At 51.9% G+C, this 13748-nt stretch overlaps 1 protein-coding gene across 4 annotated transcripts in view; it reads right to left on the reverse strand.

Moving 5' to 3' along the window:
* SMPD3 (sphingomyelin phosphodiesterase 3) overlaps positions 1-13748 on the reverse strand; it is an 83575-nt gene that overhangs the window by 21156 nt on the left and 48671 nt on the right. Inside the window, exons 1-2 of one of the 4 annotated variants that reach the window (XM_036834822.1) lie at positions 8656-8691; positions 7734-7806 (exon numbers count right to left, since the gene is read on the reverse strand). The exons of 1 other annotated variant lie outside the window; for it this stretch is intronic. The gene's annotated coding sequence lies outside the window, so the exon portion shown is untranslated. Of the gene's footprint in view, positions 1-7733; positions 7868-8655; positions 8692-13748 lie in introns of those variants that run through there. 2 more of the 4 variants (XM_036834820.1, XM_036834825.1) reach the window with 2 other exon arrangements.

Genomic DNA, 13748 nt, shown 5'->3' on the forward strand with positions numbered 1-13748 from the left:
CAGGCTAATCCCTGAAAGCCACATCCCAGAAGCGGAACCGGGGTCCAGGGTCTGGTGTGAACACGTGCTGTAGCAACGACTCCCACCAACACAGCTGTACCAGGTAAATGTCTATTCACCCTTCCATGTCCAAAGCACCTGCCTCCCCTTCCTTGAAGTCCTCCCCAGCCTCCCTACCCCTCCCACCTCTCCCTCCCTTGCATATCCCCAGCTGTCCCTCTAATCGGGTACCTGCTGGTTTGCACATCAGGCCCCCCACCAGCCTGGGAGCTCCCAGTGGAGTCTCAAGCACCAACACAGGCCCGAATCCTAGCCTGTTCCAGCGCTATGGATGTGGCAGACCTACTTTGCTGCCCCACACCAATGCAAGGGGAGGGCCGTGAGCCACACCAGGCCAGTCGGCACCCCAGCAGCCTCTTGACCCCACTGAATGGTCACACGACCCTAGCTCTTCCTGGACCCCTCAGGAAAGAGGCCTGCATTTTCTCTGAGATGGAAGTACTAAGAGCCTAAAGCTTCTGGAGCCTTCCTGGAGAGTGAATCCAATTCAGAGGAAAACAGACCTTAGGGCTGGAAGGAGAGAGGCCAAGTCCTGGTGACATCTTTGAGCTCCAAGTTCCCTGTGCCTGAGGCCAACGCAAGCCCCAGAGTTTCTAACTAACGAGTTGGCAAAATACCTTTGTCTTTGCTCTAGACACTTTGATCTGGGTTTCTGTCATTTGCCCCCAAAAGGATCCTGACTAATATATACCTGCTACTTGATTTTTCCAAGACTTAATTCTTATCAGTTCCCTTCCGGTGCAAACCTCCTTTGGTACCCCGTGGCTTGCCTACTGGGCAAAGGGGGTCTCCCATCTGAGTGCTCGAAGGCCTGGTGAGACCTGGTGCCTGTGGTTTGTGCCCCATGAGCATCCCTTAGGAGACAGCAGTGCAGACATGATAAGCACAAACTCTGGTGTCAGAAGTGCAGGTTCAGGTCCTGCTTCTGATATTGGACAAGGTGCTTAACTGACTCTCTGAGCTATAGTTTCCTCATCTGTTAAGCACACATAGTAACAGTATCTCAGGGTAGTTAGAGATGATGGATGGGCAGCACTTAGCATGGTGCCTGACACATCTCTCATACAGTCAGCCCTCTGAATCCGCGGTTCCTCACTCCTCCGTATCCATGGATGCAGATCCCGCAGATACGGAGGGCTGACTCTGAGGGACTTGAGCATCTCTTGGATTTTGGTATCTGTGGGAGGTCCTGGAACCAATCCCCTGTGGATACTGAAGGACAACTGTAATATTATTTTATTACTACTACTACTACTGTTAATTTCTTCGTTGCAAAGGCCCTCAAGATACAGCTGGAGCCTTTGAAGTTTCCTCCTCGTGTGCTTGGTTGCTTGACAAAAAGCGTGCCCTGCTATCCCAAATGAGGGGCAAGGATGGTGCGGGGGATGCCGGGCCTCCATCTCCGGACAGGACTGTCTATTGTGGGCTGCTTGTGCAAGCCCAAGTCACAGGCCTCCGCAGAAGCCAGATGCAGGCAGTGGGGCCATAAAATTTTCAAAACGAAATTTTCCATGGGAGCTATTAATGTGTCATGTGGTTTCTGAGAATAGGAACAGGCTGCAAGCAGCTCTGTGGCACTCCTTCAATCAGTCAGCCTCGGCATTTCCATGTCAGAACTCAGAAAGCCCAGATAAAGCCAATTCCTGCGTGACCGGAAAGCAAATCTTAAGCCAGGTTGAAGTTATATGTGCTGGGGTGCCCCAACCAACCTAGTGTTTAGAGTTGCAGGACCTTTGGGTTCAGGACCTTGTGTAGCAGGGATGTGGGCCAGTTGCCTGGGAGTGTGGGCTCCATAATGGGGTGGGGCTGAGTTCGAAGATCTGGCCACCCTCCCCTCTATGGTCTGCCATTCCAGAATCATCTGTTGGTGACTGAAATGGGGACTGTTAAGGAGAAGGCTGGATGGTGGCTGATACCTAAATCCACACCTGAGCCATCCTGAGCGGCATCTTCTCTCATTCCTATGTACCCTTGTGTTAGTTTCAGGAACCTGCCTGCCGCCAGATCTGTCTGCCTAGAGTCTGCCGAGGGCTGAAGCCCATAGGGCGCCTGCCAGTCCTTTGCCTTCATGGCGGCTGAACCCACGGTGGGGAGGTGCTGGGGGGTGAGGGCTTCCTGCATGATGAATATCAGGTCTGAGATCGCCCTGTTCACAGGGTCTGCTCCACTTGGCATTGACAGGGCAGCTCCAGGGCAGGACTGGAGCAGGCAGTTGTTGACTACTGGAGAGGTCACGTGCCAACAGCTGAGCATCTAGACGGGCCTGGGCCTCCTACTTCAAGAGCTCTGGGCCTGCCCAAGTGCTGAGGTTTGTGCCTGAGCCTCGCCTTGCAAGTGGCCAGAAGCCGGGCATCCTGGAACTCCCTAGCAGGTCACGTCACCTGCCTCAGGTGAGCCCTGTGTTGTGTGCTGTGTGACCAGCTGAGTGCCAGCCCCCAACAAGTTCCCTGCTGGCCAGCGCCACTCAGGAGAGTCCTTCCTCAGGGACGGACACTAGGAAGAATCTCGCTTCTCTCAGGCTCCGCTGTTGAGGCTTTTGTCCCAGCAAAGTCCCTGCTTCCCTGACATGAGAGCTGATGTTAATGGTCCTTGAGCCGAACAAGGCTTGGAACCTACTTCACTTAAGAAGAAATGACAACATACTTTCTGTGGGAGTAGAACTTTAAATACAAGTCCACACAAATGGCAGGATTTATGCAGACTCAGTGTTCAGCTGTGTTTCAAGTACAGCCTTTCCTCCTGGAATGGATTGGCTGGCAGAGCAGTGTGTAGGCATTTCAAGGCACCAGAGAACACAGATGAAGACAACAAACCTCCCTAAAACGGAATACACTTGCTAAAATTCTTCTGAAAGGAATCATTTCACATTCAGCCTCAAGTTTTCTATGCAAAGAACATTTAACAAACTGAGTCCTAGAAGAGAATTTATGCAAAGATTAAAAAGCAAATCAGTGTGAATGAGTAAATAAAATCAGGCATCAGCATCTCACCAACCTTCCCTGTAGCTCTGGGCAGCTGGGCCCGAGGGCTGCATTTCTGAACCGAGACTGGATCTCACTCACCACTGAGGGCTGAGGTCCTTGTCCTGGGCCCTTTCAGAGATCTTGGACACCAGGCCACTGCTATCCTCAGGTCCTGCCTCTGCACACGGTACCACAGGAGCCCTTGGCTCTGAGAGAACCAGCCAGAAGACCTCCTGAGAGAGGATGGCCCAGCTCAGGCCGAACCATGGACTGCTTGCTTGGGGAGGCCTCCGACCTGCCTGCAGGGCTGTCCTGGGCCTGCTCCGGAAGGTATAACTGGGAGGGGATTGGGGGCTGCCGTCTGCTACCCTGGGGAGTGGGACTTAGAGCTACATTTGCATAAGAATGTGAATTAGTCATTTGTCCACAGCAAAGACCAGTGGGGAAGACATCATGGGGATCTATAGCCCCCCAAGTTCCCTCTAGTTGCTGCCACCAAACCTGCTTCCAAGGGTCTTCTGAGGCTCTGGGTTCCAGTTAACCCCTGCCTCTCTGGTAGTGGTGCCTTGTCTATACCTACTCTTAGCTGTTGAATCCTACACTTCTGAAAAGGGAGACAAGAACGCTTGGATAGAGACCACATGTCCCCAGATTGCTGGTGTAGACATGCTAGTGTAGACTGTGACGCGTCTCCATTCAGGAGTGACTAACTTAAAAAGATAAGCATGCTTTGCCTTTGTGAAGATCCGGGTTAGACTTTTCTTCCCTTTTTGCCCACATCTGCCTGCAAGCCTAGGACAGGTCTCCTACCTCACTTCCTCTGGCCCCTAGAGCAGTGCGGGCCTACTTTCTAGGCATGAGGCAAGATTGCACCTCCTGGTCCCCTTGCAGTTGGGTGGTATCGTGTGACTAGCTCTGACCCACAAGCTGTGAGTGAAAGTGATGTGTGTCACTGCTGGGCCAGAGTACTTCACAGCAGGTATATGCGGTTGGTCCCAGGGGCCAAGCAGGGCCTGCAGGGGATGGGAGGAGGGAGCTTCGAGATGAAGCCAACAGCTTGGGGTGTCAGAGCCCAGAGGCCAGGCGCGGTCAGACGCTGCCAGGTCGTGCTGGCTGACTGGTGCCTGCCAGGGCTGGTGAGGGGCAGAGGCAGAGGCAGGGGCAGGGCAGCAGCTGTCAAGCTGGGAGGCTGGGGGTGCTTGGCATCCATTCCCTATGAGTCAGATGCTGCTTGGGGTATTTCACAGCAAGGGCCCAAGAATTTCTGGGGGCAGAGCCTTGCTTTCTAGGGGTGTATATTAGAGTGGGGGGGTACTCCTAGAGGGTATGGAGACAGGAAAGTGGTGGGTGGTGGGTGGTGGGTGAAGCAAGCAGTGAGCAAGGGAGGGAGGTAAGATGGGGTGGCAGAGAGAGCTGAGAGTAGGCACGAGGAAGGCAGTGTCACTCAGGAGTCCTGCCTGCCAGCCTGTGCCCTTGATGGCCACAGTGACCGCCAGATCCCAGATTACAGGCCAGGAGGAGACACCGGGGGAGGAGCAGCTGTGGAAAATGGGCTTGAGAAGAGGCTCCGATGCATGCACTTACAGTTCACCCCTAGTTGGTTCTGTTTAACTTAAGTGCTTAGAATGTCCAGTTAGCATCCCACCCATACCACGCAGACCTCAGAGCAGTGAGAGCCTGGCGTGTGCTGGCTGCACTCTGGAAGGACTGAGTGACCCCCTGGCTGTGACCCTCTGGCTGGCTGCGGGTCTGGGCAGCCACCCAGCTTGATGCTACCTGCACCACCCCCCACTGCTAGACAGAAGGTGCACAGGGTATCTCACCGGGCTTTCTGGTAGAGATTTGGAAAGAACATTTTCAGAACAGAGGTCAGCACCAATGTGAAAACAGTCTATGCAGTTTCAACCAGATTTGCTTTAAGAAACAGGTCCAACAGGAGACCTAAGCGGCTTGATCCTCATCTCTCCCTCAGCCCTCTTCCCCCTGGTCCTGGGCCACCATCCTTCTTGTTCCCTTTCCTGCCCCTGGGACTGCTCTTTCTCCGAGCCCTTTGTTGTCCCCTCCTCCCTGGCCCACCCCTTAGGAGCTGGACCTTCCCCTGCCTCCTCTCTCTTCTCTTGGTTGATCTCTCATGGGTCACGTGTTCCCAGGTGATAGCCAGCCCAGGTGTCTCTCCTGACCTCTGACCCCATGAATTTAATTGACAGCTCTCTATCTTCCCCTAAAAGTTTATCATTTGTCTTCCCCTACTTACCCAACACCAGCTCTGTCTCCTGAGTGGTCCTAGGCCCCTGGACCTCCTCCATACCCGCCTCCTCTCACCAGCCCACGGTTCTGCCTCCCTAACCCCTTGCATCCATTCCCATGGCTACGCCCAGTTCAGGCCTCACCCTCTCCCACCTAGACGCTGTGACAGCCATCACCTGGTCCCCCTGCAGCTGGCCTCCCTCCTCTGATCCACATGGCAGCTGGTGGCATCTTTCTAAACTACACATTGGACCACACTGCTCCCCTGCTAAAATCTTCAGTGGCCCTTGCTGACCCCAGGAAGATGCACCTGGCAGGGAAGGACAGGAAAGGGGGGGCGAAGCCCAGCAGCCTGATTGCTCTGCGTCCCCGCCTACTTCTGAAGTCCTGGGGACCCTGACCTGCGCAATTTCCCCCGAAGCCCTTCTAGCCCTCCATGCCTTTGCTGAGGCGGTTTCCTTGCCGCCATCATCTGTGCGAAGGGATGAGGCCTCAGCAGAGGCGCTCAGGGTTTGCAAGTCACAGTGATGGTCTCTTCACCAAACCCCAGCCAGTCCCCTCCTCTGTGGCCCCAGGGATAACTAGACCTTTGGCCCGCCTCAACTGAGCCATTTCTCTCGACATTGGTAGTTTCCATGCATTTATTGCATGTTTGCAGTCTGCACACCAGAAAGGTAACCAGCCTCCCATACTTTCAGATCTACCACACTAGACACAGAATTGAGAGAGAGAAGGCTTGAGCAATGTTGGCAAATTCCATACCTCAAAACAAAGGGAGGGAGGGCCTTATGTGTGTGGCCCTATAGGGTGTCTGCAGGACCAGGGACCCTGCCCACATGGTGACACCAGCAGCTTTGGAGCTCATCCACCCACTTGGACCTCCACTCCTGGGGAACTCAAGTTCTTTTTTCCCCTTGCAGGCACTCAGTATTTTATCCCATCACCTGTATGTTGGGCACAGAGTAGGCAGATGATAGGAACCCCTGATGACTGATTGACAAGCAACAGCCCTGCCCCCTGCAGACCTGGAGTCCAGCCAGGGCGGCTTCAGCAATCCAGCTCATCTGGGGCCACCTGTGGCCCGCTCAGGACCTCAAACTCATTCCCTCCCTCCCTTCCACACTCTCTCCCTGTGAGGTGGGACTACGAGCCAGTCCATGGCAGAGACATGAGGGAGACTAGAAATGAGCCTCAGAAAAGCAGAACTAACAGGTCCACTTCTTGGGACATCTGAGCAGTTGTTGCACAGAACACATCTCATAGAATGTGCTCTTGACACTGATGGTGCAGCTACACTGTACAACCACCCCAAGCAGATATTGTTGGCTCCATTTACAGATGAGAAAACTGAGACTCAGAAAAGTAAATGACAGTCCCCGAGAAGTGTAGCCTGGTCACCAGACCCCAATTTCCCTTTCCTCTCTGCATTTCTCACCAAAGTTTAATACACATGATATGCAAAATATGCAAATGAGCGCTGTCCAGCACCAAGCCCCGCTACCTCCAGGACAAGTTCCCCACACTATCCCCCTTGTCTTGCTTGTTCTTCCCCCTCAGTTCCCACCAAACAAGATCCTCACCCTGTCTTTCCAGTCTCTGAAGCTTACGTTTGTCACCCACCCCCACTGAGCCCTTAGTGAAGACCCTAATAATTTTCCTCCCTCCCTGTGGACTGCCGGCCTCATCCAGCTCCTCTTTTGTTTTTCCATCCAGTCACCTTCACCTTGGACCCCCAAATCTTCCTACTCCCAGCTTGGTGACCTCCCCAGAAACCGCGAAAACATCTAATTTGCCAATATTTGGGAGGAAGCAGGTTCTTATAATGGTCTTGCTGTCCTGGCTCCTGGACTGAAGTTCCCAACTGTCAGGGGGTCAGAAAATGTGTTTCTGGTTTCCACTTTTATTGTAGTAGTTTGAATTATTTCTCTGGGATGGATTCGAGACTAGAATTACGAGGTAAACTTTAAAGCTTCTGATACATATTGCCAAACTGCTTTTCGCCAAGGTTGTTTGAGAGTGCCTGTTTCACAGCATCCTTACTGTGAAATGCACTGGGTTTTAGCATTTAAAAATTTTTTTAAAAATAGTTTAATGGGTAATGATATCTGATTACAATTTCCAGGATATTTAAATTGTATTCCTTCATTATTGTGAAGTGCTGCCTCAATCCTTTTCCTACTTATTGAAGGAGTTCGAATTTTCTCCATAGATTTGGGTGTGTCAGACATACCCCCTCTGCAGGCATTGAACCACATGAGGGTGGGTTCAGAATGGGACCAAACTGCTTGCTCCAGATTGCTTACCCCAGAGCTGTGTTTTCAAACTTTTTATCCAAGCAGCAGAACCTTTTCTCAAACAATCTCACACAGCACCTCTTTATATAAAACATTAATAAGTAGCCTATGAGGGGAGGCCTGGAGCGCCCCCTCCCGTCTCCCTCCCCCTTCCAGAAGCTCCTCTCACCTGAGGAGGGGCCGCGGGGACCTTCTTGTCCTTCTGGCTGAAGAGGGAGCACTCCCTGCGTGAACTCAAGGACCTGAAAGTAGATGAGCGGTTCACAGAGGTGTCCGGACCTCCACAGTCACCGAACAGCGCAGTACAAGTGAGCCAGGTACAAAGACCGAGGGGCCGCACCCGCGCCGGAGGCACCGCCACACCCTCCACGTCGCCAAGGAGAGGGTGTGGGCCCCGCTGTCCCCACGAAGTTCAGCCAGAGGGGGTGGCAGCTGAGGTTTGTGGGACAGACCTAGACAGGCCCGGGGGATAGGAGGGTTGACAGGTGCGGAGGACTCCGTGGGTGGGAGGCATGAGGCTTCCACGTGGACGGCTGGACCCTGGCCAAGTCGGCGATGTGCAGGTGAGTGGCGGGGAGAGGCGAATTCGGAGCCCTGGCCTCGGGGTAGGGGTTTGATCTGATAGGCGAAGCTAGAACAATCGGAGTTCTCCGCAGGAGCTTTGTGTAATCTCAGCCTCACAAAGACACCTGAGGGTGGGGGAGAGCTGAACCCAGACCCGGAAAGAGGGACAGTGGCTACTGGGACGGGGGTGGGGCACGGGGAGGAAGCCGCTTGGCCGCAGATAAGGAGTAGACAGACCGGCAGAGGAAAGGCTCAGCGGGGACGCTTCGTGAACCCAATGGGGTCTTCGGAGCGGGGCGTTTGGGAGGGCGCTCGTGTGAGCGGAGACCTTTGGACACGAAGCCACCTGCTCCTCGCATTCCTTGTTGACCCAGTCGGAGGATCGGCGGGCCCAGACACTCCCTAGTAGGGGTTCTTAGGCCCGGCTCACTCTCTGGCCCCGCCCCACCCTTCTAGCCCCTCCCCGGCCTCAGGTGTTGGATCCGCCCCGATTTCTGGTCGCGAGGCCCCTGGGCCTCAGGCACTACCTGGCCTCGACTCTCTCGGCCCCGCCTCCTGAAACCTGGCCCCAGGCAGCTCTCCGGCCGCGCCCCCTGGCCTCAGGCAAAGTCCTTGCTCTTTAGTCCTTCCTTCCAGTCCCAAGTCACGCCCCCGAATTTGCAGCCGAATCCCTGGCTTTTGGCTCGGCCTCTTGGGTTTCGGCCCAGGAAGTTCAGCCCGCACCCGCGCAACCCTGCGCGGAGCTCGTTGGCTTTACACCTTTTCAAGCCAGTTCTGCTGCCCGGCCCAGAGCCCTCTTACCACCCTCACATCGCAGGCAAGGCAACTGTTACTCCCCAGGGCCCCTCGACCAGCCGCTGTCCTGTATATACACTTATTTTGCAAATCACCCAAACTGTTTCAGAAGAATCTGAAATTTGAGTCCCAAGCCCTCTGCCCTCAAGCCAAAGATGTTGCAGAGGCGCTGTAAGGAGTGTCTTCTCACTTGGGAAGCAGTTGGCGCCCTCCTGATCAGAAATCCATTAGAAAACCTCCAGTGAGACAAGGGTTCTAGTCAGCTGAAAGGTCTTGGGCAAGTCATTTAACTTCTGAGCCTCAGATGCCCTCTCCCCCGTAACACTGGGGTTCCCTATAGGATCTTGGATGGCTACGGCCAGGACAAAGTGAGCACAGGTACTGGATGTTACCAGATCAGAGAGGGAAGAAGGAAGCCTGAGCCCCTAGGTCCTCGCTCTACATGCTCTACAGGAGGGGGCCCTTGTTTTTATGGACACCCTGGCTTATTTCCTCTGAGTTAAGCACTTGGCAGGCATCCCTCCCCACCCATGGCCTGGGGAGTCCAACCTGCCAAGACGTTAGAGGGTGTCCTGTCCCCTGTGCCTGGGACGCCTGCCTCCTCACCCTCAGTAAGCCACCTTCACCCTGCCCCTAGACCACAGGCTGGCAAACATCTGAAAGTGGACATAAAGGAGCCATCCCGACCTTTGCGGCTCTCAGCTCCCACCGCGCTCTCCCAGAGCAGTGAGGAGCTCACACCTCATCTCTCAATGAGAGATTTGCCAAGGAGGGTGTCTTTGTCCTCAGATATTCCCCAAACTATCCCCCGTAGGCTGCATAGTCTCTCTCCCCTCCCAGACTCTTCTGAAAAATCCCCTGTGTGTTTTTCCAAAATAAAATTAAATGACAGGAACTAACTATTTAGGGAGGGGTTCCTGATAGGAAATGGAATCTCTGCAACCTTGAGATTACAGGACTTTTCCTCTTCTCAAAAGAAAAGAAAAACATGTAAGATCATTGATATTCTGAGCCAGACCTTGTTTTGAAATACGCTCTCCTCTGTCCTTCAACAAACTACAGCCTTTCTCCCTCTTTGAAAATAAGACCACATCAAGTCAGGGATTAGAAATGGGAAAAATTCAATCAGAGCCTCCCTCTGCCAGTTATATATCTCAGTACGCTCCCAGGCGAGCAGAATCAGCTCCCACTATAACCCAGCTCAGCATCATCATTCAAAACGCACCAGTAGGAAATGGTGAAACAGAAGGACCTTTCATCCCGAGTGAGCGAGGCCTGCAGCACTGCTCTCCTAGCTCTGGAAGCTGGCGGTGTCTGGGGCCAGTGGAGCTGGGCCCTGTTGCTTAAATAGGCAGTGGGAGGGGGTGAGGGCGGGCCTGGGGGGTGGGCATGGAAAGTGGGCCGTTTACCCAGCACAGCAAGGCAGTGTCCACCGAGCCAGCAGTGGTCCTAAACACGCGCCTGCCTGCTTATCCACCATGAGCCTCAAGCCCACAGGCCCCCAGACCACAGACCGTCACCTGGGATGACCCCTGATGGACGTGCAGCTCCAAGTGAGACCACATGCCCAGACGCACGGAGCTTTGTCCAGGTTCCTGGATGCCTCTACCTGTCCTGAGACACAGCCTGGAGAGCAGAACCAGCTGTGGAGTTGGACGGACCTGCTCCCTAGACCAGTAAGTAGTGGCCTCAAGCAGGGCATCTCACCAAGCCTCAGTTTCTACTTTCTTGAAATGAGGATAATAACACTGACTTTATAGGTCCAGAAATAATGTTTGCAAAGGGCCTAGCACCTAGAAGGTTGGTTTGTTTATCCACATGATGATGCTGGAGTCAGGTTACCTTCGACAAGGTTCAAGCCCAGAGAGGTTTGGTAACATACACAAAGTCGCACAGCCCTTCAGCTGAGTGTCAGGGTCAGACTTCATGCAGATCTGAGACTAAGTTGGGTTGGCAGAAACTCCTTGAGGTGAGGGTGGGGAGCAACTGCTGGCCTTGGGGAAAGGTCTTGACTGAACTCTGGTGAAGGAGTTACCCCTAGAACCCCAGCACCAAGGTAAGGGAAGAGGCATGGCTGGACAGGCAAGCTGAGCTGGCTAGTCTGTGCATTTGGTTGGGACCTTAGTGGGAGATGCAGAAGTATCCTAGAATAACTACTAGGAATGGCTGGTGAGAGGAGTTCGTTTCTTTCTACTTGTACAGAGCAGGTCTTGTTTAGGAGCATAACTGATGTGTGGTTAGAATACACGTGTGGTTAGAATTGCACGTTTTTTCCTGAGGTTTATCTTTACTCTCATGATGTCAGCTCTCTTGTCATTCTAATTTCAAAAGAACCTATCTCCCTTCATTTTGGCTTGCCAGATAATTTACCATTCAAAAATTGAACTAGCAAATGTTTCTTTCTTTCCCTGAGAGTCAAACTTGAAAGGCACAGTGTGTATACTTTAGTTCTAGGCTGAGCTGTTTTTTCATCTCTGTAAACTTTTCTTGTATTGTTTCTTTCTAGATGTTTTCCTCATCATATGCCTCATCCCATCCATCTCTCTCTCTCCTATTTTTGGGCTGTGACCCCATTTCCCATTTTCCAGATCAGTTATTTGCACCTTTGTTTGTTTTCTGTGTCTCCATTTCTGGTTGGATGTTTTATTTTATCCTCAACATCACTGATTCCTTTGTTCTGTTGTTTCAGTTAGGCAAACTACTACATCCAGATGTTTCTCCATTCTTTTACAGTCATGGAATTACAGCCATTTTTGTTGTTGTTGTTGTTCTGATCTGTTCCTGTTAGTAGTATTTTGGTCATTTATGGTCATTTATTTCTTTCAACGTAGTTATTACTCAGTTCACCTTACTTGCTCCTGAGGGTTTGCAGATTCCATCATCTAAAAACAAATTAATTGACATTCCTTGAGGGCCTACTGTGTTCAGACACTGCTGCTTAGTATCTAACACTGTGGTGCCTGCTTCCCTTCCAAGGTTAACTCAGGAGAATTCTGCAGTTAGAGCTGCTTTGAGGGGGATTCTGATTAAGATTTATTCCATCTTGTTCTAAAAACAATTCAAGATGACTTAAACTGTGTTGTATGTACAATATAATACTTCTTTTTTTAAGCAGTGAGAGAATTAGGGCTAAGGGAAAATAAAGGTGGAAAAAACACGAAGTAGCCAAGCAGAGATGGGAAGATGGAGTGAGTGAGGGGAGGGTCTTGATTCTGACGGTAGCCTCAAATGGGCACAAAGGAGATGTGCTTTATGACTGAAACCTGTCCTTTTGATTTTTGCTGGTGTTGACCCTTTGAGTTCTTACTTGAACGGCTGCAGCACAGAACGGGCCACATGGTGCAGCTCACTCTGCAGGCCCCCAGGGTGGGAAACGCTTTTGTGTTTTGTTCCCAATAGGGATGGAATTGAAAAGAAACAAGAGGTGAGATACACTCATGATGTGGATGTGTGGGCAGCTGCCTGTAAACACTGGAACAGTTGCCTCCTGCTTGTCTTCCAAAAGTCAATATTGATTGAGCAACTAATTAGCTGTGTATTTCCTGTGCTCTGAATCAGATTGTTTCCCTGTTTTGGGGTGGCAGGTGTCATCTGGGTGAGAAGAAGGCTTCTTGGGGGACTCTCTGCTCCCATAGAACACCAGAGTGGCCTCATTTCACACCTCTCAGGAAAGTTTTCCGAGTGACAGATTGATTGGTGTATGGGTGGTTACCAAAAAAGATTCTATTTTATTAGCTGTTTGTCTTGCAAAGTGAAATCATTTTTTTAAAAAAAAACTTTATCAAAATGTCATCGTCCCGGGGTTTAAGAACATGCCCTCTGGCTTTGAGGGAAGATTTGCAGATCCTACAGGTAAAGAGCTGTCATGTCAGGGTCTCACTCAAGCCCTTGAGTGATGAGCTCAGTCGTGGCCGCCAGCCTGAGCCTCTCTTGTGGTGGGGTGGAGGGCACCCAGGGCCAGCTGGGCACCAAATAATGTTGCCAGACCTCATCCTGGTGCCTGAAATGCCTTTTTTTTTTTTTTTAATACATCCAGGGAGAATAAAAATTGAGAGATTCATGCACATGAATGCTCATGTATAGGTAATTTTGCTTTTCTGTTTGAGGAGGAAATAGAAAACATTCCACTTACTCATTTTTTTTTTAGAGTAAAAACAAGGAAGTATATTAAACAATTAAAAAGTATTTGGTTTCCTGGTGGGATGAATTGGGAGATTGGGATTGACGTATATGCACTAATACATATAAAATAGGTAACTAATAAGAACCTGCTGTATAAAAAAATAAATAAAATTAAAAAATTAAAAAAAAAAAAGGATTTGGTTTCCTATTGGTGGCACTTAAAGAAGAGAGAAAGACAGAGAGGAGATTGAAAGCAGTGGAGGGAAGGCAGGAGTCAGAGTCCTGTCTCCAGGGACCACCCTGCACTCTCTGCTGCAGCTCCCTGCTCCCAGCCCCGGCAGGCCCTGCCCCTTCAGTTGGGTGGGCAGGCTCTGTCCTTGGCCTCTTCCTCACCCTCAACGTGTCCTGTCCAGAGCCAGTCCCTCCCAGCTCTGCGGTCCATTTCCAGTCCCTGCTGCCCCCCTTCTCTGGCTGTCATTTCCCCTCAGGCCTCCTCATTTCTTGCCCGCATGGTGGCACAGCCAGTAAGCCTGGGTGTGGCCCCTTCCATCATGCTCCGTGTCCAAGCCCATGATCCCCACCACAAGCAGTCTGAGTTCATCCTGCCCTTGTCCAGCATCTCAGATCTCTCTCTGTGCACAGAACAAATCCCCCTACCTTGCCTGGCGTGGGGACCCTTGGTGATGGGCCCCCCCTCCTCAGC

The sequence above is a fragment of the Balaenoptera musculus genome, chromosome 19 (genome assembly GCF_009873245.2).
Source record: "Balaenoptera musculus isolate JJ_BM4_2016_0621 chromosome 19, mBalMus1.pri.v3, whole genome shotgun sequence".
In the NCBI taxonomy this organism is placed as follows: Eukaryota; Metazoa; Chordata; class Mammalia; order Artiodactyla; family Balaenopteridae; genus Balaenoptera; species Balaenoptera musculus.